The 25535-nt window shown below is 38.9% G+C and overlaps 1 long non-coding RNA gene across 1 annotated transcript in view; it reads left to right on the top strand.

Moving 5' to 3' along the window:
- Window positions 1-23593, top strand: part of LOC110219056 (uncharacterized) — a 51047-nt gene extending 27454 nt beyond the window's left edge. The window contains exons 2-3 of the long non-coding RNA XR_002327498.2: window positions 17893-18113; window positions 20241-23593. This is a non-coding gene — a long non-coding RNA (uncharacterized LOC110219056). The remainder of the gene's footprint in view (window positions 1-17892; window positions 18114-20240) is intronic.
- Window positions 23594-25535: the final 1942 nt, after the last annotated feature.

Consider the following 25535-nt stretch of genomic DNA (forward strand, 5'->3'; position numbering starts at 1 on the left):
TGTGTGTGGCGGGGGTAGGGGTAGGAGGTGAGAGATGCTTAGCTATGGAATTTCACCAGATAGGTATCATAAATGTCAGTACCAGCAATTGTCCCTTATTTTCTCAAGCTTAAGATTTTGCGAAGGTTTTCAGTTTTACCACTAAGGTTCCTTTGTTAGCAGGACTGAAAATTCAATACATTTTCATGTTTACTTGACTTTTATTAAAGTTTCTCTGTTAAACACAGGAATCATTTCTGTAAACCATATTTTCATGCCTGTTCATTATAACACTTGTGTTTTCAGCAAGCTGGACTTTTTGGCATCCACATGAAGCCTCAAAGACTATGCTAGGGATATGATCCATTCTAGGGGGAAGTTATAGGATAACTTATCATATAGTTGAACACAGCACTTAGTACATTGCTATAGTATGTAGTAAGTGCTTAATAAATGTTTTTTGACTGACTGATTTATTGATTACATAAACATACTTTACCTGTACATATGCTTTACATCAGGACTAGAAAATCTGTGATAACATGATAAGTATTTGTTCACTTACACCATCATCATCATCATCTTCTTCATCATCATCATCATAACTAGCATTTGTATGCTGCTTTAAAGTTTGCAGAGTCTTTCACAAATATTAGCTCATTTGAAGCTCATAACAATCCTGTGAAGTTGGTGATGTTATTATCCCCATTTTACAGAAGAGGAAACTGAAAGGGTTGTATAACTTGCCAACAGGATTACAACTCAGGTCTTTCTGATTCCAAATCCAGTACCCTACAAACAATATGTGTGTGTGTGTGGTGTGTGTGTGTGTGTGTTAGAGATCATACTCCCAGGGCACTTTTCCGCACAAGCCTCTATAATATGAGATGGTCTAGGTAAGCCTATTAGCAGATGCCCCTTCAAGCACACTATCTGGAAAATGGTCCCCTCAACCAGCAGTGAACAGGTAGTTGGGAGTAGGTGACGGTAGTGCTGGAAGAACTCTCCCCACCACTCCTTTCTATAATCCTTTCTGTGGGCCTGGTAGTTAGGGATCCTTCCTTTCTCCAATACTTCACTTTCTTAGATTTGTTCCTGGAAAAATTACAGAAGAACAGACAGAATTGCATGAACTTGGAAGCAGGGTTGGGTTGGAATCTGATCTAGTGGAGGGTGGATTTCCTACACAGTGAAAATCATAGATCCATCTAAGTGTCTAAGCCTGGGAAAGATTATATCTTAAACCACTATCAGCTAATACTTAATCAGTTAATTCCTTGGGGGGGGGAGAAGGGATTAATTGACTGTTATCTGAGAGCACAAAGGGAGTGCCTAGAGCCTGGGGTCAAAAAGGTGCTACCAGGGATAGTTATTGTTGTGTTGTTTTTTCAGTCCTGTCCCCATTTGGGGTATTCTTGGCAAAGATAATGGAGTGGTTTGCCATTTCCTTCGCTCACCTTGCAGATGAGAAAACAGGCAAATGGTTAAGTGACTTGCGCAGGGTCACAGAGCTAGTAAATAAATGTTTGAGGACAGATTTGAATTCAGGTCTTCCTGGCTTCAGATCCAGTTATCTATCCACTGACCCCACCTAGCTGCCCATGGGTAGCTGAGCCCTTGGAGTGGTTTAAAAGGGGTATTAAAAGTTTGGGAGGTGGGAAGGACTGGGGGTGGGGAGAGTGGGAAGGCACTGATCTGTACAGAAGGCCCTGGCAATGGGAATTAAATCTTACGATCCTGGAATGAGTTCTATAGGTTGCTCACCCACAGCGTATACAATGAATGAATGAAGCATTTATTAAATGCTTGCTATGTGCAAGGCATTGTGGATAACCACAGAAAAGCAAGACAGTCCCTGTTCTCAATGAGCTTCTTTTCTAATGGGATGGGTTGGGGGAGACAACACATATGAAAGTTTCAGCTGCAAGTCACATGAAAATATTCCATGATTCTTGGGGTGCAATGGCAAGGCAGCTGGTAATGGTTCTTTGTTAGGGTCATTTCCACATATAATCATGCTTCATTTTCAAAGATGTCATTGCTGCAGCCTAGAATTACTCATCCCATTGTTTTAAGATCAAGCCCAATAATTGCGCCTTCATTGATATGATGCTTTCATTTTCATAGACATACTGGGTAGCCAAAAGAAATTTTAACTATGTTGGGGGCAAGAGGAAATCAAAGAAGTAATGATTGGTGCTTGGAGTAGAGGGGACGTTGGTAATAGAAGAAGGTGAGAAGAACTCAATGCTTCTTTTGCTTCTGCTTTGTTTACCAGGGAGAATGGCCTTTGGACTGGAAAGGATAGAAAGGAAAAAAGAGAGCTGAGACCAAATATAAATGAGAAGATAGACAATAAGATAGAAACTAGCTGCCCTCAATGTATTCAAGTTATCAAGATTAGTGAGCTATAGAAATTTTACAGTACTGAAAACTGGCAGATGTCATTGCTTGAACTGCTTTTGGTGGTCTTTGAAAAATCGTAGAGGAACAGGAAGGTTCTGCAGGAGTGGAGAAATGGTATCTTCATTTTCAGCACAAGGACCAGAATGGTGATATCCATTCTTGGGCAAATTCTTGAACACATTATTTCATGTTCTTTGCTACTCCAAAATATGCTGCTATAAATATTTTATTATATATGGGGCCTACCTTTTCTTTCTTTCTTTTGAATCATTGATCTCCTTGGAGTATAACCTAATAATGGAATCTCTGGGTCAAATCAAATAGATATTTCTAAGCACAATTCCAAATTGCTGTTCAGACCTGATAGAACAATTCATAGCTCTATTAACAATGTGTGTGACCCCTTCACCACTAACTATTCCCATCTTTTAGCATATTGAACAATTTATTGCTTGTGAGGTGAAACTTCATCACTATCTTGATGGACATTTCTCTTACTATTAGTGATTTTTTCTTATACTTATCTATAGTTTGGAATTCTGAGAACTGTCTGTTCATATCCTGTGACCACTTACTTATTGGAAAATGGCTTTTGTCCTCGTATAAAAACCGTAAACAATTATTACTAAAAGTCTGAACAGATTAGGCCAGATTAACTTTTTTTTTTTGACATGGTGAGTGGATTAGGGGAATGCTGTAAACATAATATGCCAATTCCTTGTAGGCTGATGTACAGTTAAAGGGATTGAACTGATTGAATGCCCATTCCCAGAGAATCATCATTAATAAGTAGATGGTTATTTGGAGGGAAGGGCAGCTAGGTGGCGTAGTGGCTGCAGTTTGGAAGACTCATCTTTGTGAGTTCAAATCTTCTCAGACACTTACCAGCTATGTGACCCTGGGCAAGTCACTTAATCCTGTTTCCCTTAGTTCCTTGTTGGTTAAATGAGTTGGAGAAAGAAATGGCAAACTATTCCAGATCTCTGCCAAGAAAACCCCAAATGGGGTCATGAAAAGTTGGACATGACTGAAAAACAACTTGCCAACAAAAAACTTAGAAGGAGAACTACAGTGGAGTGTGCCAGGGATCTTTCCTCAACCCTGAAAGGTGATAAGGAGGAAGTGCCTTCCAGACATTGTGGATAGATTATGCAAATGCATGAAGGAGAGAGGTTAGAACATAGCTAGCACTCCAATTGGGTAAAATGTGGAGAGGGTGAAGAGCAACGTGAAGTAAGACTGGAAAAGAGAGGTCAGGGTCAGAGTATAGAGGTAGTTAAATTCCAAGCTGGGGAATTCTTATTTAATCAGAACAGCAATAGGGAGCCCCTGAAGGTTTTTTTTTTTGTAGGGAAGTGAGACAGTTGGACATTAGCCTTAGAAATACTATTTTGTCAGCTATGTGAAGTATGTTGGATGAGGGGAGACTGGAATCAAGGAGACCATTTAGGAAGGGATTACAGTAATCTAAGTGATAAGTGAAGAGGCTTTGAACTATGATGGTGGCCCTGTAAGTGAAAAGAAGAGACTAGGTGTAAGACATATTGTGGAGGCAGAATTGCTAAGGCTTAGCAACAATTGGATATGGGATGCGAGGGATGTGGGTCATGGATAACTCCAAAGCTATGACAGTGCTGTGCTAGAGCAGGCTCCTACCTGCTGGAAAGAGCCCACTGGTAATTTTTGTGTGTGAATATTTACATCTTGGAAATAACTATCTGAAATTATTGGGATCTTGGAAGTAAGATTACAAATCTGGGGTAGATTTATTGTTTTGTTGATTTCTAGATTTAAGAAATTGATGGAGAAAAAATTAATGCAAATTAAGCTTTAAAGTATGTTCTGCATACATTCCAGCCCCCCCCCGAGCTGGTTGTTAAACATTTACCAGCATACCCTTGAACCCCATAGGTGACTGGAACAAACTCTATTTCCTGTCCCCCACTGACCACTCCTTAATTTCCATCCTCCTCAATCTTATATCCCTCCCCCCACAACATCCCACTCAAGATCTACCTACCCTTTCCACTGTGTTCTCTGGAATGAATGGTCCATAGGTAACAAACTTACTTTCATCTTAAACCTTTTTCTTCCTTATTCCTTTCTTCTTACTCCTTCCAAGATCCTTCTGATGATATGGCATCGGGGGCCACCCTTTCCAGCACGGCTTGCACTTTCATTTATACCTATTCCCCCTCCTACTTGCCTTCTTGTGGGGGGTGGCGGGGTGCAAATAAGGGTGGGGAAGTTGGAATACTCCTTACTCCCCACTGCCACTCCCAGGCTTCTGCCCGACCACCATCACCTTTCTCGTTTGAAGTTCATTAAATCTATATTTATCACTCAATCAAGATTTTGGTAGCTGTTATCTACCAATCTCCTGGACACTCACTCTCCTTCCTCAGTGCCTGGCTCATGGTCTTCTTCTCTTCCTCAACTACTGCCCTTATACCGGGTGACTACAACATACATTGATATTCCCTCAAACCCACTAACTTTTCAGGTTCTCAGCTTACTCATTTCTCATAACCTATTCCTCCATTCCACTTCAGCTACACACAGAGATGGTGATGCCCTTGCTTTTCCCCTCATCCGTACGTGTCTCACTTCCATGTTCATACACTCTGATCATACTCTTTTATTATTCCATCTTTCCCTCTACCTTATGACCCCTAACTCTTTTCTGCAACCTTGCCATTACCCTACCTCCTCAGTCCTTTCCCAGGCCATCACCCTTTCACTGCCTACACTTCTCTCCCATCCTTAATCTGAGCCAGTTCAACTCTAGACTATCCTCTTCTCTTGGGTTCCTTATCCTTTTATCCTACCTCTCCCTGCCAAGTCCCAACCTTGTATTATCTCCACCACCTGTTGCCTTAACTCCTATTCACCTACTGCTGAATGAAGCTGAAGAAAATTGTAAAACCTTATTGACTGGATAGAAATATGTTACTTAATCTCAACCTGGCTCCCAAGTGGCAAGGCCATTCTTTTACAAGATCCTTTTAGGTGATTCCCTAGCCCACTGACCATAGAGGCTTTTCTAAACCTTTGCATCCCTCCTCAAACTTCCTATGGTTCTTCCTCCTTCAACTCTCTCAGCTGAGAACCTTGTCTCATACTTCACTGAAGAAAAAAAAAATCTGAAGCCCTATGCAAGCTTCTTTTCCCATCCTTTTCCTTTCACACAATTCAGATGCCTTCTGCTACTATCAGGAGATACTGTCTTTTGTAGAGGTGACACTTTTTCCTAATGCAAACCCTTTTATGTGCACAAATGATTTGACTCCTTCCCACCTTCTCTAGTAAATTTCCCCCTCTATCATTCCTACTCTCTCAGGAATCTTCAATCTTTCCTTGTATACTGGCTTCTTCCCTATTGTCTTTGTCCATCCCTATCCTCAAAACCCCCACTCGATCCTACCTTTCCTGCTAGCTGTAATCCTATATCTCTTTCCCTTCATGGCTGATCTGGAAAACATTCTACAATCAGCGCGTCTGCTTCCTTTCCTCTCACTCTCTGGAGGCTGGTTTCCCTCGTACCCTTCCAGGCTTCTTATCACTTACTCCCCTCCACTTACTCTGCAATCCAATACCACCAGCCTCTTTACTCTTCTTTACACATCACTCCATCTCTTGACTCTTGACATTTTCACTATCTCCCATGCCTGGAATGCTCTCCTCATTTCCATTTTTTGGCATTCTTCAAGTCTCAGTTAAAATCCCTCTTCCGCAAGAAGCCTTTCCTGGTACCCCTTAATGCTGTTTCTGTCACATGTGACTGTGAACTGCTAAAGAGAAGAGACTGGTTTTGCCTTTCTTTGTATCCCCAGTGCTTATCACAGTGCTGGGCACATAGTAAGTACTTAACAAATACTTATTGATTTGACTTGTAAGATAGTAGTACCTTTAACAGAAATAGAGAAATTTGGAGGAGGGGTGCAGAGGGAAAGATGATGACTCGTGTTTTGGACATGTTGAGTTTGAGATGTCAATAGAACGTCCAAGTAGAGACATCCATCCAATTGAAGGCAGGGCCTGTTTCATTTCTGTGTTTGTATGTTCACCTCCTGGCAAGTGCCTGTCTCATAGTAGGTGCTTAATAAATGATTGTGGAATGAATGAATTACAGTTTTAGAGAGCTTAATGTAAAGAAAGACTTATTAGCAGTTAAAGGTGTTCCAAAGTGGAATGGGATGAGAGGAGAGGCAGCAGGGTATTATTCTCTCAATGTAGGTTTTTAAACAGAGACTGGAAGACTGTTCTTTGCTGTTCAGTCATGTCTGACTTTTCCTGACCCCATCTGGATTTTCTTGGTAAAGATGCTAGAATAGTTTGCCATTTCCTTCTCCAGCTCATTTTACAGATGAGGAAATTGAGGCAAACAAGGTTAAGTGACACAGTTAGTAAGTGTCTGAGGCTGGATTTGAATTCATAAGATGAGTCTTCCTGATTCCAAGGCCAGTGCTCTATCAATTGCACCCCCTAGTTGCCCTGACTGTTCAATAGGGTCATTATAAATGAGATTCTTGGGCTGGTACAGATTTGTATGAGACTGTCTAACTCTGCAATCTCTTCCAACTCTGAGATTCTGTAATCTTATTTCATGCTCACAATGAAATAAATAGGGTAGTGATGTGCTGATTAACATTTAACAACCAGCTCTTCTGAAAAAGGTAAAGGGGGGGGCACAGCTAGGTGGCACAGTGGACAGAGCACTAGCCTTGGAGTCAGGAGTACATGAGTTCATATCCAGCCTCTGACACTTACTAGCTATATGACTTTGGAGAGACAAATTAAGTGGCTAACAAGATTTGCTTTGTTGACCCAAGGAACTTTGTTTCATGGGATAATAACAATAATAATAAAAGCTGGCATTTACATAACACCTATGTGCCAGGCACTGTGTTATTGTACCAGGTACACAGCTAGTAAATATCTGAGCCCAAATTTGAACTCATGTCTTTCTGACTCCAGGCTCAGTGCTCTAACCACTCTGCTACCTAGGTACTGGGACACTGCCATCTCACCTGTTAGTACTCATGACAAGCATCAGCAAAGAGATAAGCATGAAGATAACTTCAGCTTATATGTGGAGTCACAGAGGATTAACAGATAAGGAAATCCTATGAAGACCTTGCCAAGATTCTCTAAACCAAGTCAACGTAATCACTGATGCTTGCTGCCTTGAGTCAGAGGTGGGCATAGAGGAAGAGAGTGAAAAATGTACTGGAAAATATAGTTAAGTTTTAAAAAGTAAAAGAAATCAAGGGCTTATACTTTGAAATCTCCAAATTATGTATTATATGTTAAATATTAAATATGTAGGGTCTTAGAACTGAAAAGGCCATTTAGTCTAATCTATATTTGGAGGGGCAAAAACAATCTCTTCTACACATCTTCAACAAAGTGCTATCCACCTTCTCCTTAAAAGCCTTTAATGAAGGTAGATCAGTCCATTCCTGAGGTAGATCAGTCCATTTTTGGACACCACTAATTGTTAGGAAGTTGTTCTTTGTGCCAAACTACTTTCTTGCAGTTTTTGCTTGTTATTCAAAGTTCTTCTTTCCCTTTTCTTTCAAACAGAATAAATCCAATCTTTCTAGGACATGATAGCACCTTAAATGCCTGAAGGCCTCTCTTCTTGCCATTTTGTCCATAAGCATAGTAGAATGGGGACTGAGCAATGAGTACTGGGAGCATGTGGACATTTGGTGAGCCTGCTTCTGGACATGTTCCAAAATGGAGAATAGTGTCCTCTGTGACTCATAATTATACATGGTAGGAAGCAGGCTCGTGAAACCAACATCCATGTTTTCCCAGAAATGGACCCTTATATGCCAGTCTACTGTCTCATTAGTATACCTTTCTCAAATCATAAATACTTTCTTCAGGAAAAGGGTTGGAATGCATCGACTATATGAAGCATGTAATATCATATGACTGACTAGTTATTAATAAGGTAGTCATTTTAGAATTATCTATGTGCACTTAGTACCATTGATTAATTAGAGCAAAGGTCCAAATTAGTATCAGATTTTAGAAGAAACGATGAAAACTTGGAAGACACCAGTTTATAATTAAACATCTCCAATTTGACTTATGTAAAAAGGTATTGGTTCTGGAAAATGGGAAATGTATAAAGAAAATATATTGTTGCTTATTTTTACCATTTTCTGCAAAGTTTTACTTGATGTAAAGTGACCACCACATTAAAGAAAACAAAGGAGTCCAGAAAATGCATTAGGCCAGAAACATTCGATCTCCTTGTCAAGAAGAGATTCACAGCAGCCAAGAAGGGCACCGGTCTAAAATATGCACATTAGAAAACATTACAGAGGAAGATGGTGGAAGATTCTGGCCTCATAAAACAGTGAAAAGCTGGGTTGGATAAAAAAATTTGCAAAAATCTTTGCATGAAATCCAAACGAGACAGATCAGTTCAAGAGCATTTACAGAACAACAAACAGATTTTTAAAAAATGGAATAGATTTGCCACTATTTCTTTTGCAACCTGTTTTCATGATTTATGACAGTAGAACTACCACATTTGGATTCTTAAATAGCTTGGTCCCTGATGTGCTATGTGTAGAAGTAGAAATAGCACTGAAAAAGAAACTGATAGGGTCAGGTAGGTGGCTCAGTGGATAGAACACTGGTCCTAGAGTCAGAAAGACCTGAATTCAAATCCAGTCTCAGACCAGACATCTGACACTTATTAGCTGTGTAACCCTGGGCAAGCCACTTAATCCCATTGCCTAGCAAAGAAAAAGGAAAAAGAAAAGAAAAAAAACCTTAAAATGGTGGCAGCTAGGTGGTGCAGTGGATAGAGCACTGGCTTTGGAGTCAGGAGGACCTGAGTTCAAATCTACCCTTAGACGCTTGACACTTACTAGCTGTGTAACTCTGGGCAAGTCACTTAACCCCAACTGCCTCACCAAAAAGAAAAAAAAAGTTGATAAATCAAATTTCACTTTATTTTTTGCTTTTTGGCCAGGCAGTGGGGTTAAGTGACTTGCCCAGGTCACACAGCCAATAAGTGTTAGGTGTCTGACGCTGGATTTGAACTCAGGTCCTCCTGACTCCAGGGCCAGTACTCTATCCACTGTGCCACCTAACTGCCCCTAAATGCTTGATTGATACTTCCCTCTCCTCCTACTTCTCCTCCTCCTCCTCTTTCTTCTCCTTCCCCTTTCCCTGCTCCTCTTCCTCCTCCTCCTTTCACAATCACTCCCTCAGCATTCAGTATCTTCTGGTTCTTGTTTATCTGACTGTCTTTTCTATTAAAAACAAAAAAACAAGACAACAGTGCCAAATATGTTTGATGATGACTGCTTTGCAGAATAGTTTGAGATTTACCACTGGTAGGTCCCTTCCCTCCCGCTCTTTTTCATTATTTCCCAAGAAGTTCTTGACCTTTTGTTCCTCCATATGAATTATATTATTTTTCTAATATTGTAAAGTAGCCCTTTGGTATTTTGATATGTACGGGGTTGAATTTGTAAATCAGTTTAAGTAGTATTATCATTTTTATTATATTGGCATGGACAGCCATGAACAATTAACATTTCTTCAATTATGTAGCTCTATATTTCTAGAAAGATTATTTTAAAATTAAAGTCATATAATTCCTGTGTGCTTTGGTGGGTAGACTCCAAAATATTAAACATATTTTGTAGTTACTTGGAAAGGAATTTCTTTCTGCTAGGTTTTGTTGTAAAACATACAGTAAGTCTGATAATTTTTTGTAATTTATTTCATATTCTACTACTTTACTAAAATGATTTTTAGTTGAGGCTTTAGAGTTCTTTAAACAAATCATAATGCCCTCTGTAAAACAAATGCTACTTACCATATTAGTACATTTATTCCTATACTTTTTTAAATATTTTAAATAGAAGTGGGAATTGTATCAAAAGCTTTTTTTGGGCCTAGTAATATAATCATAATTATTATTGTCATTGTTATTAATATGGCATATTATGTTTATGATTTTTCTAATATTGAACCAATCCTACATTCTTGGTATAAATTATACCTGATTATAATGTACAGCATTTTAATATGTTTTTATTCCCTCTGACAATAGTTTATTTAATATTTTTGTGTTTATATTCATTAGAGTTATTGGCCTATAGTTTTCTTTCTCTATTTTATCTCTCTTAGGACTCCTAGGACCATATTTGTCTCATAGAAGGGATTTGTAGTAGCTTTTCTTCCCTATTTTTGCAAACAATTTCTGTAAAATTGGAATTAATTATTATTTGAATGTTTTATAGAATTCCCTTGTATATCCATCTAGTTCTGTGTTTCCTTCTTTGGGAATTCCTTTGAGGCCAGTGGATTGCTTGAGTTCAGGAGTTCTGAGCTGCAACAGAGCTAAAGCTGAATTGGGTGCCTACAGCAAATCTAGGTGTGAAGGACCACCAGGCTGCCTATAGAGGGGTGAATCAGCCCAGGTCAAGGATGACTAGGGTGATTAGGATAGTAAGAGGTTTGTAAAACCATAGGATATGAAGAACAAATGAAGATATTTAGCCTACAGAAGGGAAGACTAGAGCAGGCATGATCACTGTTTTCAACTATTTGAAGGTGTGTATTATATAAGATCAAACTTTCTTTGTTGCTTCAGATGACAAAATAGTCTAACTGATGGAAGTTACAGGGAAGCATATTTTGATCTAGCCTAAGAAGGACCTTTCTAACATCTAAAAGTTTAACCGTGGAACTCGGACTGCTTCATTAGGTAGTGAGCTTCCTGTTCCTGACTATATCCAACCAGAGACTCAATGGTTATGTTTCTGGGGAGTTCTAGAGGAGATTCTTAGATGGGGTGGGAAGTTGGAATAGAAAACCTCTTAAGAAGTGGTTCAATGCTTTAATTCTAAAATTCTAAAGTACTGGGATTCTCTGGATCTTGTGTCTAGCTAAACCAGGAAATTCCTCTTCTCTAACCCCTTCCCCTACTTTGAGCACCAGTCATCAAGTTCTTTCTATTTAGCAGTTAGAGAGGTGGTAAATACACAGTACTGAGAAGTGTGCAGGAATAATCACCATATAGACATACCTCCTAACTCATCTTATACTTCCTTTGCCCTGGCTCACAAACATTTTGTACCTGTTTATTGTTATTGTTGTTATTGTTATGTTTGTCCTTTGTTCCCAAAGAGGACCATGACATCAGGGAGATGATGACATGGACTTGCAATTGACTTTGCTTTGAGTGAGGAAAGGCTGTGCAAGGTCACCAGCCTAATTTTCTCCTCCAGAACCATCTGGGTCCAGTGGCCAGATATGCATCAGGACTACTAGAGAAGGCCCAGGATGTGATGGGAGACCCTGGCCCTTTTAACCTAAGGTCTTTTCAGGTTCTCACTTAGAGTGAGACAACACCCATTCAATGAATAGGCCTCTTTAAGAAGTGAGTCAAAGGATGGCCCCTTTAATAAAAAAAAAAATCAAACTGAGAGGGGAAGACCTTGGGTTGCTGGCCAAAAGAAAAGTTGCTATTTACATTCATTCTAAGCCAGGAGGGCCCCAAAATAACCATTAAGTAGTTTAAACAACCTCATGGACCCATATCTTTTCAAGAGGAGAAAAATTATCCCTCTCTTCCTCCCCCAATCCACATATAAGTGGAAACCTGTCATTCTTGAGCAGATTTACATGAGCCTGATATACCTTACACAACAGGTTAAACTTGGCCCAGTAATTTCAAAAAATATCTCTAGTTATTCTGAAAATTTTCTCATTTATTTCAGAAAGTTGGGAGGTAAATTGCTTGAATCATTTTTGGTAAGAAAACTATTCTTCCTCTTTTCTTTTTAGGAAAAAAAAATGATTCAGTGTCAAACCTAATGAATGTACTGTCCTTTGTGAATGAAAATAATTCTCCTGAGCCATCATTCATAGGGCATATACTACTTGGAGCTGCTTTTCTGTTCTTTTGTGTTGATAAATTTGTGCTGATTCATCAATCTTGTCCTTTTGTGGACAATGTCAACACTTGGGAGGCAGCTGGCTGGGAAGAGAGGTATGGTATATGGTCAAGCAAAGCAAACAGGTCCTTATAGGAATTGACCCAATGACCTTGGCTTCAGTGTATTCAGTTCTGGCTAATTGAACTAACTGGTCATTGACTCACGCTAAACAGTAGAAAGACAAAAGGTAAAATTCTTCTCTGAAAGAGTTTAAATGGGGAAGAGAAGTAGGTACCAATTGGATGAGTTTGGAAATGCCAAAAAGATATGTTGTGAAGAATTAAATGGAATACTTTCTTTTTTTTATGTAAAAACCCCTAATAAACTTTTAATTAGAGGCTTTTTCTTTTTATATTTTGTGGTGTTTTTTTTAAACAGGACAAGTGACAAATTACATCAAACATCTGAATGTCTCAAATGTCCAGGTTATTATACAAAATGGAATACTTTCATGAAACAATTGCATTCAATTTATTAAATGACTTTGATTGGAAATATATGCTAAATGCTGAGGAAGAGCAAAGTTTAGATAATATACAACACTTGCTCTCAAAGAGCAATCCAGAGTCTTGTAGGGAGCATAATTCTTTCCTTCAAATTCCTCTTCAGGATTCTAGCTTCAGACCCTTCTACATAGAGTAGAAACAAGTATAATACCTGTGCCTCCTGTGATACAGTGGAAAGAATACCTGGAGTTAGAGAATCTGGGTTCAAGTCTTGCCTCTGTCATCTGTGTTCAGTCATGTCTGACTCTTCATGACTCCATTGTGGGGTTTTCTTGGCAAAGATACTGGAGTGCCTTGTCATTTCTGTCTCCAGTGAATTAAGGCAAACAGAGATTAAGTGACTTACCCGAGGTCACACATCTAGTAAATGTCTGAGGTCAGATTTGAACTCAAGTCTTCCTGACTCCAGACCCAGGGCTCTATTCACTGAGCCACGCAGCTGCCTCATCTGTGTAGCTATGGGCAAATCACTTCACTTTCCTGAGCTTGAGTTTTTCACCTGTGAAATGAGGGCTAGAACAGATGATGGCTAAGGTCTCTTCTGGTTCCAAATGACGACTTAGTGGAAACAAGAGTATTCTAGTTTCTACAGGCAGTCTGTGCTCAGACCACATGTCTGTAGGAAAGGGGAAAACCCTTTTCTCCTGTACTATAGTTGAAGTATGCAGACCCACATTAACTCAGGCCTGTACTCTGCAATAGGCTGCTGGTGGCTCTGCCTGCCTCAAGTCCATCCTCCATTCAGCCACCAAACTGATTTTCATAAAGTTCTGATCCAATGATGTCACCCCCCCCCAAACTTCAGTGACTCTCTATTACTTCCAGGATCAAATATAAAACCCTCTGTTTGGCATTCAAAGCCCCCTCCTACCTTTCCAGTCTTCTTACACTTCGCTCCCTGTCCTATATTCTTTAATCCAGTGACACTGGTTTCCTTACTGTTCCAAGAAGAGCTACCCTACCTCTTGGCTCTGACCTGGAACTCTCTTCCTCTTCAACTTTGTCTATTGACTTTCATGGTTTCCTTTATGTCCCAACTAAAATCCCATCTTTTACCACCCCCTCTTAATTCTAGTGCCTACCCTCTGTTAATTATTTCCTATTTTTCCTTTATAATGCTTGTTTGTATACATTTGTTTGCATGTTTTCTTCCCTTTAGACTGCGAGCTCCTTGAGGGCAAGGACTACCTTTTGCCTCTTCTTGTATCCCAACACTTAACACTGTTCCTGGCACATAGCAGGTGCTTAATAAATGTTTATTGATTAATTGATTGAAGTTCTGTGACTGGTGACCCAAACTACCTTTCCTCTTCTGGACAGCATTGCTGGATGACTGCAGGAGCATGGAATTGTCAGGGACTGTGATTTTCTCTCCTCCTCTTTCTGACTCCCAGTACCATAAGGATGAGTGAGGATATCCATGGTGTTTCTTCTGGAAAATTGTGCTGAATGGGAAATAAAACGCCTTGCAGGGCATGAAGAGACATGGGATTTACTTAACTGAAGAGACATTGAATGGGAGCATTGGACAAGGTCTTGCCCTTTCCCTTCTGTGGGTTCCTTCCCATTGTTCCCTCATTTTGTATTTTCTTTAAAACTTCCCAGCAATGCTGAGGCTTGAGTCTGAATGAAAAACAAGGTAATACAAAAGTCAACATGACAACAATAACCAAGTCACTGCCATGGAATATCAAAAGGTTTGGGACTGCAGTTAGACTACTAAGGGTGCTGTGAGTGAATGAGCAATTCCTGAGTTTAGCACTGTTTTATTTTGTGATCTTAGGAAATGTTTGCTTAAACCTTATGAGATGATTGTTTACTTCTTTAAATTTTAGCTATTGACACATAGGTAAGAAGTTTTTTTGGTCGGGTTATAAGATCTTAAGGATGATTCCCTCATTTTATAGATGAAGAAACCGAGACCCAGAGAAGTTGTGACATTCGCAAGTTCTCATAACTAGAAAGTAAAAGAACCACGACCTGAGTCTAAAATAATTTATTTTGCATGACTATATATATATTTATAATGGGTTTTGTTTTTCTTGTCTTCTCAATGGATGGAGGTAGGGAATGGGATAGGAAGAGAATTCAGGCCTGAAAATAAAATTGAATTTAAAACAAAAAGGAGCCTTTGAAAAAGCAGAATTGTTATGAGCACCTAATCAGAATTGGAGCTGTCCAGCCCCTTCATTTTATAGATGATGAAATTGATTCCTAGAGAAATTAAGCATCTTGGCCAAGGTAGTAATATTAAGTAATATTTGAACCCGTGTACTCTGATTCTAAGTGTTTCTCTCTTTCTACTACCTTAATCACTGCCTTTTGAACAAAGGAAATTTTCAACTGTAAGTTCAGAAGACCATTATATTCATTCAGAAGGTAGGATGAGCTTGGCCCTCCTTACTCCCTCCCAGGCCAGTTTTCTGTCATTCCAGGCCTGCAGATGTGGTCTGGAAGCTCAGGGTTATGGCATAGTTTCAATTGTTTAAAATCAGGAGAGGGAAAGGCAACACAATAAACCATCACTGCCATTAGCTTTTGATTTATCAGGCCACATGTCCCGCTTGTGCGACGGATGTCATTTACATCAGGCTCGACTGGCTCACGGATGTGAACACGATCAACAGATGGGGGATTTCATGGCCACAAATGGAATAGTTTATCCTCTCATTGTTCTTATGTCAGCAATCACGCCAAATCCATTACCCACCAATGAAAAGATCAGCGTACCCCCCCATTCAGCTGTCAATCGAGCATAGGCTCCATTGAGGAGATTTAGAGTTTTAGGAGGTATTACAAAAATAATAGTGAGCCACATAAAAATTATGTAAGAACAGTTTGAGATGCCCATTCTTAGCTGAGGGATTTAGAAGATTTTAAAACGGAAGGAAGGCCTACCGATTTACTATTTTCTTTAATGTGAAGTGATGCTCTGGAGAATACTGACTTTAATACTGCAAAGTTTTTAGGGTGATGGCTTTATTATCTGGCTATAAAAAAAATCACAGTTATTTCCTCAAATCCGCTGGATTTTGAAAGGAAAGAACATGTCAGATTCATGATGGGATAATCTCCTAATATGTTCCCAACCTAACTAATACCTTGTGGGAAAACTTCCTTAGTGTAAGTAAATATCAGTACCTATGGGATGATTTACAGAAGTTTTCTTATAGGATGGATACATATGTGGTATCTTTATTGTTCTGTAAAAGAAAACTTGTATTTTGGATAGATTCTCAACCTGGTGTCAGGTCATTATCACTACAAGATTCAAAACAATGGACCTTTGGGTTCCATCTTTACCCTTTGACAGGCTCTTAATACAACATTCCAATTTAAGGCTCAGATTTTAGATTTTCAGAGCATCAATTGGAAGACTGGGGACATTGGGTCTGTATCTATATGGACACACACACACACACACACACACACACACACACACACACACATACACATGTTTGCCCTGAAACATACCTGACAAGTGGTCTTCCAGTTTTTGCTTTAAAGATCTCTAGTGAAGAGAGCCCACTACTTCCTAAGGCCAGTTCTCTTTTGGATGGCTCTAATTATCATGAAATTCTTCCTTAAATTAAGCCTAAATTTGTCCCTTTGCAATATCCATTATTACTCCTACTTCTAACCTCTGGGTCCAAACTGAATAAGACTAAAACCTTTTCCGCTGACTTCCCTGATTCTTCTCCTCTCCAGGCTAAACAGCCCTAGTTCTGTCACCCTGTTTCATAAGGCATGATCTGGAAGCCCTTCACCTTCCTGAATAAAAAGCATTTATGGAACACTTAAACTCTGCTCACTTAAACTGTGCTCAAAACTGGGATAAATATACATTAAAATTCAGACAGGGCCTATTTTCCAAGTGCTTAAATTCTAATGGGAGGAAACAATACATACAGAGGAATTGCTGACCAGGAAAAGATGTTTTGCTCAAAGGGATAATGAGTGTAACAAGAGGGCAGTCAATTGATATGTCCTTTCCTTAGGCAATGGCAGAGTTGATTTGATTATAGTTCTCAGAGCAAGATGTACAAAGGACAATTGGAGATGGGGGGTGGGGTGGAGAGGTTGCATGTGGCAGTAAGGTGGAAAATGGCTGGAATAAAGATGAGAACATACGGTACCAGGGAAAGCAACTTTTTCTATAACATAGTACTCAGAGCTATATACTTGAACCTAACACTATATTTGAGATATGATCCTACTAGGGTGGGTAGAGTGGGGCTATCACCTCCTTGGATCGTATACCTCTCCTGTATTCAATTGTAGGTATTCAATAAAAGTTTCTTGCTTGATTGAATCACTCTTTTATAGAATTTAACATACTATGAAGGTGGCAACCCCTACACATTTTAGTAGATAATCTGCTCTAGCCAAAAAAAAAAATTATCTAGCAACTAACTTTCTGGTGGCAAACCTCTTCAAGACTTAGCTGGTTCTTGGAAAACAGATAGAGGACTGGACCTTTACTTAAAGACTTTCCAGCTTAGTAGGTACTGTCAGCTTTGCTAGTCTTTGAAATATCAGAGTCATTTCCATGCCATGAAGAAGCATCAGAGTAGGGCTGCAGTAGATGGAGATTTGATGCATTTTCTTAAAATGACCTGTTATTGGGTCCAAAAAATCAATTCTGATCAGCTAGTAATCAGCCACAATCTGAGTTTCAGTTATATGCATTGAGAAGGGAAACTATTACTTTTCTTGAAATGGTATTGAGATATTACATGCTCTGTGACAGTTACAAGCGAAGCATAAAACATCTCTGAGAGGGAATCCCTAGAAATGATAAGTCTCCAGATAAACTAATTTTCAGTGGATATTATGTTGATCAAATCAAATCTTAGAGTATTGCAGGGCTTCCTCAATGAGATCCTTGATTATTCAAAAGACATTGGTTTAACAAGAAAAAAACAAATGGAAGAACGATGCTTATTTAGCAGAGCATGACATGTAGTTTGATGGTTAGTTGTTTGAGTGACTTACTTCATTACTACATGTTTCTTGGTTAGGTACTGAAGATGCTCAGAAATGATCAGGAGGTAAAGAACTGGATTGCATCTAGGAAATGGCAAAGTGCTATCAACGATTCCAAGCTGATCCCTAACTCAAAAGCCTGTCATTTCAACATCAAGATTCTCCTGGTGATGCTGTATGTTGGAGAATCATGGAACATCATGAATTCTGAGTGATCAAATTATGGGTGATCCAATGAAAGGTGGAAAGACACATGGTGAGTGCTCATCCCTATCCAAGCTCTGACCACAGGTTACTCCACATTTTCTGTTCTATTGCCCTTGAATTGAATCTGGAAGAAGTCACAGAACTCTACTAATTGAGTCCACTACAAATTTATGTCAGCTGATCTTAGCTGGGCCCCCACTGCTGCAGTCAAGTCTTTTATTGTTTCCTTACTGATTCTCTATCTCATCTCCTACTGTGGCTGTCATAAACTTTCTCTCCTCTTCTCAGCATACCCACATCACCCTCTTTATCTGTCATCTCTCTTAGCAGAGGATGTCATTTTGTACTTCATTGAGAAAACTGAGGCCATCTCTTTCGATCTCTCCTCCCTATTTCCAAACTTCAGATCACCTCAGCATCATTTTCCGTCCTCTCATCTTTTCCTTCATCTTGGATGATGACTTCTCCTTGCCATTTTCAGTCACTCTACTTGTGCCTCTAGGCACCATACCTTTTCAATCATTCTCTCTTTCTCCCTAGTCAAACAGATTCATTGTCTTATGCTTCCTTCAGTTAAGGTTGAAAAAGGTTAAAACCAATTTGTAAAAAGACTAAATTTGTAAAAGACTAAAATTGAGTTAGCAAAATCCTACACTTACAAAACTGTAGGGCTACAATTTTTTTTTTGGAATTTCTTTCTTTTTTTTCTTTTTTTAATTAAAAAAAATTTTTTTTTCCATATGCTTTTGAGTTGAAAATTTTTTCTTCCTTTTTCTCCCCCCCCCTTCCCAAGACGGTGCACAATCTGACATAGGCTTTACATTTACATACCCATTAAACATATTTTCACATTAGTGAAGTTGTAAGTAAAAATTAAAACCAATAGGAGGAACCATCAGAAAGATGAAACAAAATTCAACTTAAGGTAAAAATAAGTGAGAGCAATCTGGCTTCCATAGTTCTTTCTTTGGATGTGGACAGCATTTTCCATCCCGAGGCCTCTGGAGATGTCTTAGGTCCTCGTAATGCTGAGAAGGGTTCAGTTTAACATCCTTAGTCATTGCATAACGTGGCTGCTATTGTATACAAAGTCCTCTGGGTTCTGCTCACTTCACTCAGCATCAGACCATATAAGTCTTCCCAGGTTTTTCTGAAGTCAGCCTGTTCATCATTTCTTATAGCACAATAGTATTCCATTACATTCATATACCACAACTTGCTCAGCCATTCCCCCAGTTGATGGGCATCCTCTCAATTTCCAATTCTTTGTGTAGGGCTACATTTTTAAAAAGTCACAATGGGCTAATGGAGGAGAGAAGATTTACATGTCATAAAGATAACAAAAGGTTCAGCATCAGTTAAATTCTTCCACAGATAAAATCTTTTGGGAGGTTTTAAAGATGCTGAATTCCCTTATCCTTTTTTGTTTGTTTGTTTCTTACCTCAGGAATATCAAAAATCTTCCCTTAATATTATCATTTCATGAATCAGATTTTAGCTAGGGGAGATTAATAACATTTCAAACTTAACACTACTATTACTAGCTACTACTACTGTTACTACTACTATTACTATTACTACTAATACTACTGTTGTATTAAAACAACAAAGAGAAAGACTTTAAGAAATACAAATGCAACACAATGTGATCCTGCTGTTTCTTGATTATATGACCACTCCTTCTCAGGGACCTTTGCTAGTTCTTCATCCATGTCACGCTGACTAACCATGAATATCTCTGAATCTTCTTTTCTTCTCTCTCTTGGAGAATGTTGGTTGGTGATCTCATCAGCTCCAATGAGCTCTATTACTATCACTATTCAAATGACTTGTAGATCTATAAACTAGCCCAGGTCTCAATCTTGATCTCTACTTCATCACCAATTCTATTTTGGGCATATTGAACCAGAGGTCCTGTAGACTTCTCAAACTCAACATCTCCAAAACAAAAGTCATTATCTTTCCCCCTAAACTCTGCCTGTTCCCCAACTTCCGTATTACTGTTTAGAGCACCAACAGTGCTCTCTCAACAGTCCCAGTCACCCAGGCTCACGATTTTGGTGTTATCCTCAGCTTCTCCCTTGCAGGCACGCCACATGTTTAATCTTTTTGCCAAGTTTTCTTATTTCTCCCTTCACAACATCTTCTATATTTCCTTTTATCTCTTCTCACTCAGCTACCACCTAGATGCAGGCTCTCATCACCTCACGGCTGGATTATTGCGACAGCCTTCTGGTTGGTCTCCCCACCTCAGATCTCTTCCTACTCCAATCCATCCTCCACATAACTGTTGAAGTGATATTCTTAAGCCACAGACTTGATGATACTATGCCTGTACTGAAAAAGCTTCAATGTTAAGTATGATTTCATTTGATTGGGGCATCCAAGTTTCTCCAGTCATGCCACATACTGTTTTACAGGAAGTGCCTTCTCTCATCTATCTGGTTTACGAAGTTTAGTTTCTATTGTTTCTATAATTTGTCTGTATGAAGCAACAAGACACTCCCTCTTGATTCTGGCTGTACCCCATGCTTGGAATACTCTCCCTTCTCATCTCCACCTCCTGGTTTCCCTAGCTTCCTTTAAGTCCTAGCTAAAATCCTATCTTCTACAGGAAACCTTTCCTGACCTCCCTTAATACTAGTGCCTTCCCTCTGTGATTAAGTAGCTTGTTTGTACATAATTGGTTGCATGCTGTTTCCTCTGTTAGACTCAGCTCAAGGTCCATCTCTTTTAAGAGGCCTTTTCTGGTTCACCTAGTTGTAAGTTAACCTCCTGCCCATAACTTTGTATTTAATTTACATGTGTTTTGTATTTCCTCCTCTATGCACGTGTATTTTTTTCTACAGTAGGATATAAGCTTCTTAAAGGAAGAGCCCATTTTGTTTTAATTTTTGTATCCCTGATACATAGCAGAGTGCCTGGCATGTAATAAATGCTTGTTAAATAGAATTAATAGCTACCATTCATATAGATCTTTAAGGTTTGTAAGCTTTACCAATATTATCTCATTTGATCCTCCTAATCACCCTAGGAAACAGGTGCTATTTTTCTGTTTTACAGATGAAGAAACTGAGACAAACAGCAAGCTAGTAAGAGTCTGAGACTAGAGTTGAATGCAGGTCTTCCTGATTCCCTAGAATGTACCACCTAACTGCTTAATTGAGTCTAATTAAATTGAATTCCTGGCTTCAACTCCAGCATTCTAACCATTGCTTACCACATTGCCTCTGAGGTCTTTTCAGCCTTCAGGATGATGACTCTATGTTCATTAAAATATTCGCTATATATCCTGGTCTTAAAAGCCAGTGGAAATGACAGAAACAGAACTACATTAATCAAATAAAGGAAGGTACTTCCTAGTGTTATGGTATGTGACCTTGTAGCACCAACAAAGGAGAAACTTGCACTCTCCAGCTAGGTCAGGTTATGACTAGCATTGGCTTGAAATCATTATTTTTAGAATTTCTAGTTTACTTTTCTGGCTTTTATTGTACTGCTGTGAAATATGTAAAGTTCAGTCCAAACCACTTGTGCTTCCTTTTGGTGTCACCTCCTGTGTCTGTCTGTGTCAGCTCAGTTGGACTTTACTGATCCTCTCCAGAGGGTTCCCAATTAGAGCTGATGGATCTAATCATGCTGATCACAGGGTCATCCTCCAGAAAGGGAGGCTTTACTTCTCAGGTTGAGGGAAAAAAAAAGTCTTAAAAGTCCCCTGGTCGACAATTGATTTGTAAAAGATTTATCAACCTATGATCTGCCACAAGCCTCTCCTTTATTTTATTCTTAAGAAATGGGATTAGATAAAAACTACCTGATAAAATGATTAGTAGAGTTGTAAACAGATGGTGAGACTACAGAAGCCTCTAGTAAATGTTGGTCACTTCCTTTTATAAAATCTTGATATGTTTTTAGTTTTTCATGGTTACCTTCCATTTCTCTTTCCTCTCTGTTAATCCATGCTCTTTTCCTCTTTTCAGAAGACACATTTACCATTTAAAACATCATTCTAGTTCTGGGTCTGCTTAGTGCTTAGGGCTGATACTTTGTACTCCACTGATGGATGTACACTTGTACCCTGTTTTTGTACCCTGTCATTGTCTCTGGCCTGCCAAGTGCCTAGTCAAGTGTTTGACACATAGTGGGCCCTTGGAAAATGTCACTGAACTAACATGCTAACTCTTAGACCACTAATGCTTATCTTTTTTTGTCACCTGGGATAATCCATTTTGCTGTTAATGTGCAAAGTAGCAAGAGATTAGGGTGTTTTAGGATTAGCAGAGCTGTTTGTGGTCCTGTAATGCTTCCATGGATGTCCTCATGTAGCATGGTATTTGCATATTGTTGCCATGGATCTCTTTTCCAAACCAGATGAAACTGTAGACAGATTGTAATCAACCAAGCAAATTGTGTTGATGAATTTTCAAGTCTGAGATATATTTTAGAAATGCCACTAATATAGTCTCACCTCAAAACTATTCATTCTTTCTTTATCTTACTTCCTCCCTCTATTTTTGTCTCTCTACTTCTTTTTCTCTTTCTGTTTCTTTCTTTTGCTTTCTCTCCAGTTCTCTGGTTTTGTTTCTTTTCCTCTTCACCCTGTTCTGATCCCTAACTCATCTGAACTCCTTATTTTCCTTCTTATTTCTTCCTCAAAAACCTCCTTTTTTCCTCTCTTCCTTTAACTAGCCATAATGGATATGTTTGCTATTTGTTCTACTTATTAAATAAAGCTGTATAATCTTTGCTCTTTTCACTTTAAAAGTACATGAGTTGACTGAGGTATCACCTCACACATGTTAGATTGACAAAGTTGGTAAAAAAAGGAAAATGTCAAATGCTGGAAAGGCTGTGGGAAAACAGGTACATTAATGTGCTATTGGTAGAGCTGTGAACTAGTCCAGCCATTCTGGAGAGTAATTTGGAACTAAGTCCAAAAAGCCATTAAACTTTTGATCCAGTAATACCATTACTAGATCTATACCCCAGAGAGATCAAAGAAAGAGGAAAAGAACCCAAATGTACAAAAATATTTATAGCAGGTCTTTACATGGCAAAGAAACTAGAGAGGGGGGGTGTTCATTAATTGGAGAATGAGCAAAGTTATGGTATATGTATGTAATGGAATATTATGCTGTAAGAAATGATGAAGAGGATGATTTTAGAAACACTGGGAAGATTTGTATGAACTGATGCAAAGTGAAGTGAGCAGAAGCAGGACAATTTATACAATAATAACAATACTGTAAAGATAAACAACTTTGAAAGATGTAGGAACTCTGATCAACAAAATGGAACCAACCACAGTTCCAGAGGATGAACATGTGCATAAATTAAATTTACATATATTACACATGTGCTTTAATGTATACTCTGCATATATATGTATGTGCATATATTTACATATATGTATATATAGGTGATGTATGTGTGAATGACATTAATGTGAGAATTTGTTTTGCTTGACTGTACACATTTGTAATCGGCTTTATTTTTCTTGCTTTCTCAGTAGTTGGGGGAAGGGGAGGTTGGAAGGAGAGAATTCAGAATTGAAAATAAAATGAAATTGAATTTAAAAAAAACAGATGTGTTGAATGTTTTATATTCTTCTAAGGCGAAAATACCTTGTGTATATGGCCCTCAAGTCATTTTCCTCCCCCTCCCCAGAGGATCGATAGCCCCTCAAGTGTTATCATGTATTACCTCCAGGTTTTTTAAAAGTTGCTTACTTATTAGTCCAAGGTCTTCAACTGCTCTAATCCTTGAATGTTTGGAGGACTATTCTGAGCATGATAAGCAGAACAATGCACCGTGGGTTACAGCAATAGTGGCTAACCAATGTCATATCATCCTGAAGAAGAGATGAAATCAAGTAAAACACTGGATATGGCCCCTGCCGTAGAGTTTCGCTCTGCCTCCCTTAAAGATCCAGGAAAAGGTCTACAACTACAGCTATCCTTCAGGTTTCTATGTAGTCATTACATATTAAATATAGAGCATACTGTCAAAATAATAGTCGAAACACATAAAAGCTAGGTTTAAATATAGTTGACAATTAATCAAGGAGCTTTAAAAGATGATAAATAATTCAGGTAAATGGTAGAGTGGAAAACTTTGGAGGATTCCTTCATAAAGTAGCTCCCCAAAAGTTGGAAAGTGAATATCTATGAGCTAATTCAAAAGACTAAAAGCAAACCATTCTTTTTTTTACTTTTGATTAATGGGAAGACTTTTGGGAAAGGATAATGTTTTGTGGACTAAAGTATTATGAAGCACACCACTAACCTTTTATACCAGTGCTATATAAACAAATCATAAACGGAGTGAGGTTAGAACTATAATTTTCTAGTCCCACAGTTTATGCTTCATTAAAAAAATAATATATCCCATTTACCACAATTTCTATTACATTTCTATCTTATCCTTAGGATTCTCTAATCACAGTATTTTATTCAGTTCTGGGCACCACATTTTAGGAAAAACATTGACTGACTGGAGCATTTCCAAAGAGTGAATAACACAGACAGAGAACTGGAGACCATGCCATACAAGAACTGGTTGAAGGATCTGGGAATATTTTAGTTTAGAGAAGAGAAGGACTGGAAAGGATGGACTCTCTAAGTATTTGAAAGACTGTCAAGTGGAATAGGCATGAGACTTGTTATACTTGGCCCCAGAGGTTAGAATTAGGGGCCTGGAGTGGAAGCTGCCAACAGGCAGCTTTACATTAATCAATTAATTCAATCAATAAACATTTATTAAGTGTCTATTATGTGTGAGGCACTGTATTAAGTGATGGATAGACAATTAAAGCCAAAAATAGGATCTCTGCTTTCGAGGAGATCATACTCCAATTGTCTAGACAACATGCAAATAACTATGTATGTATAAAAGACATATGGTGTAAGTGAGAGGTGATTATAGAAGGTAGGCCCTAGGAGTGGAAGGGACCGGCAGAGGCCTCTTATAGGAGGTGGGATTTGAGTTGAGGCTTAAAGCAATCTGGAGAAGCTAGGAGGCAGAGCCGAGGAGGAGCATTTCCTGTATGGGAGACAGCCAATGCAAATAGATTATAGAATAAATGGAAGCCCATTCCACTGAAGCAGCTCATTCCACTTTTAGACAACTCTATCAGGAAGTCTTATGGTTCCTGTCTTCACAACATCCCTTCTATACTGTCCCCTTCTCTTCACTCACATGGCCACCACTGTGATGAAGGGCTTCATCACCTCACACCCAGGATATTGCAATAGCCTGCTGGTTGACCTCTCTGCCTCAGATCTCCACTCCAATTCCAGCTTCCACTCTGTTGTCAAAGAGATTTTGTTTTTGTACCCAGGATCTAGCAGAGTGCCTTCTGGGCTGTAGGGGCACAATAATAATTGGTTTTAATTGGTTGAATTGAATTTGGTTGAATTGGTTTGAATAGAATAATCTTGTGACTCACAAACTTTTTGCCACAGTTGACCCA

Source organism: Phascolarctos cinereus, unplaced genomic scaffold (assembly GCF_003287225.1).
Source record: "Phascolarctos cinereus isolate Bilbo 61053 unplaced genomic scaffold, phaCin_HiC Scaffold_4;HRSCAF=312, whole genome shotgun sequence".
Lineage (NCBI taxonomy): Eukaryota > Metazoa > Chordata > Mammalia > Diprotodontia > Phascolarctidae > Phascolarctos > Phascolarctos cinereus.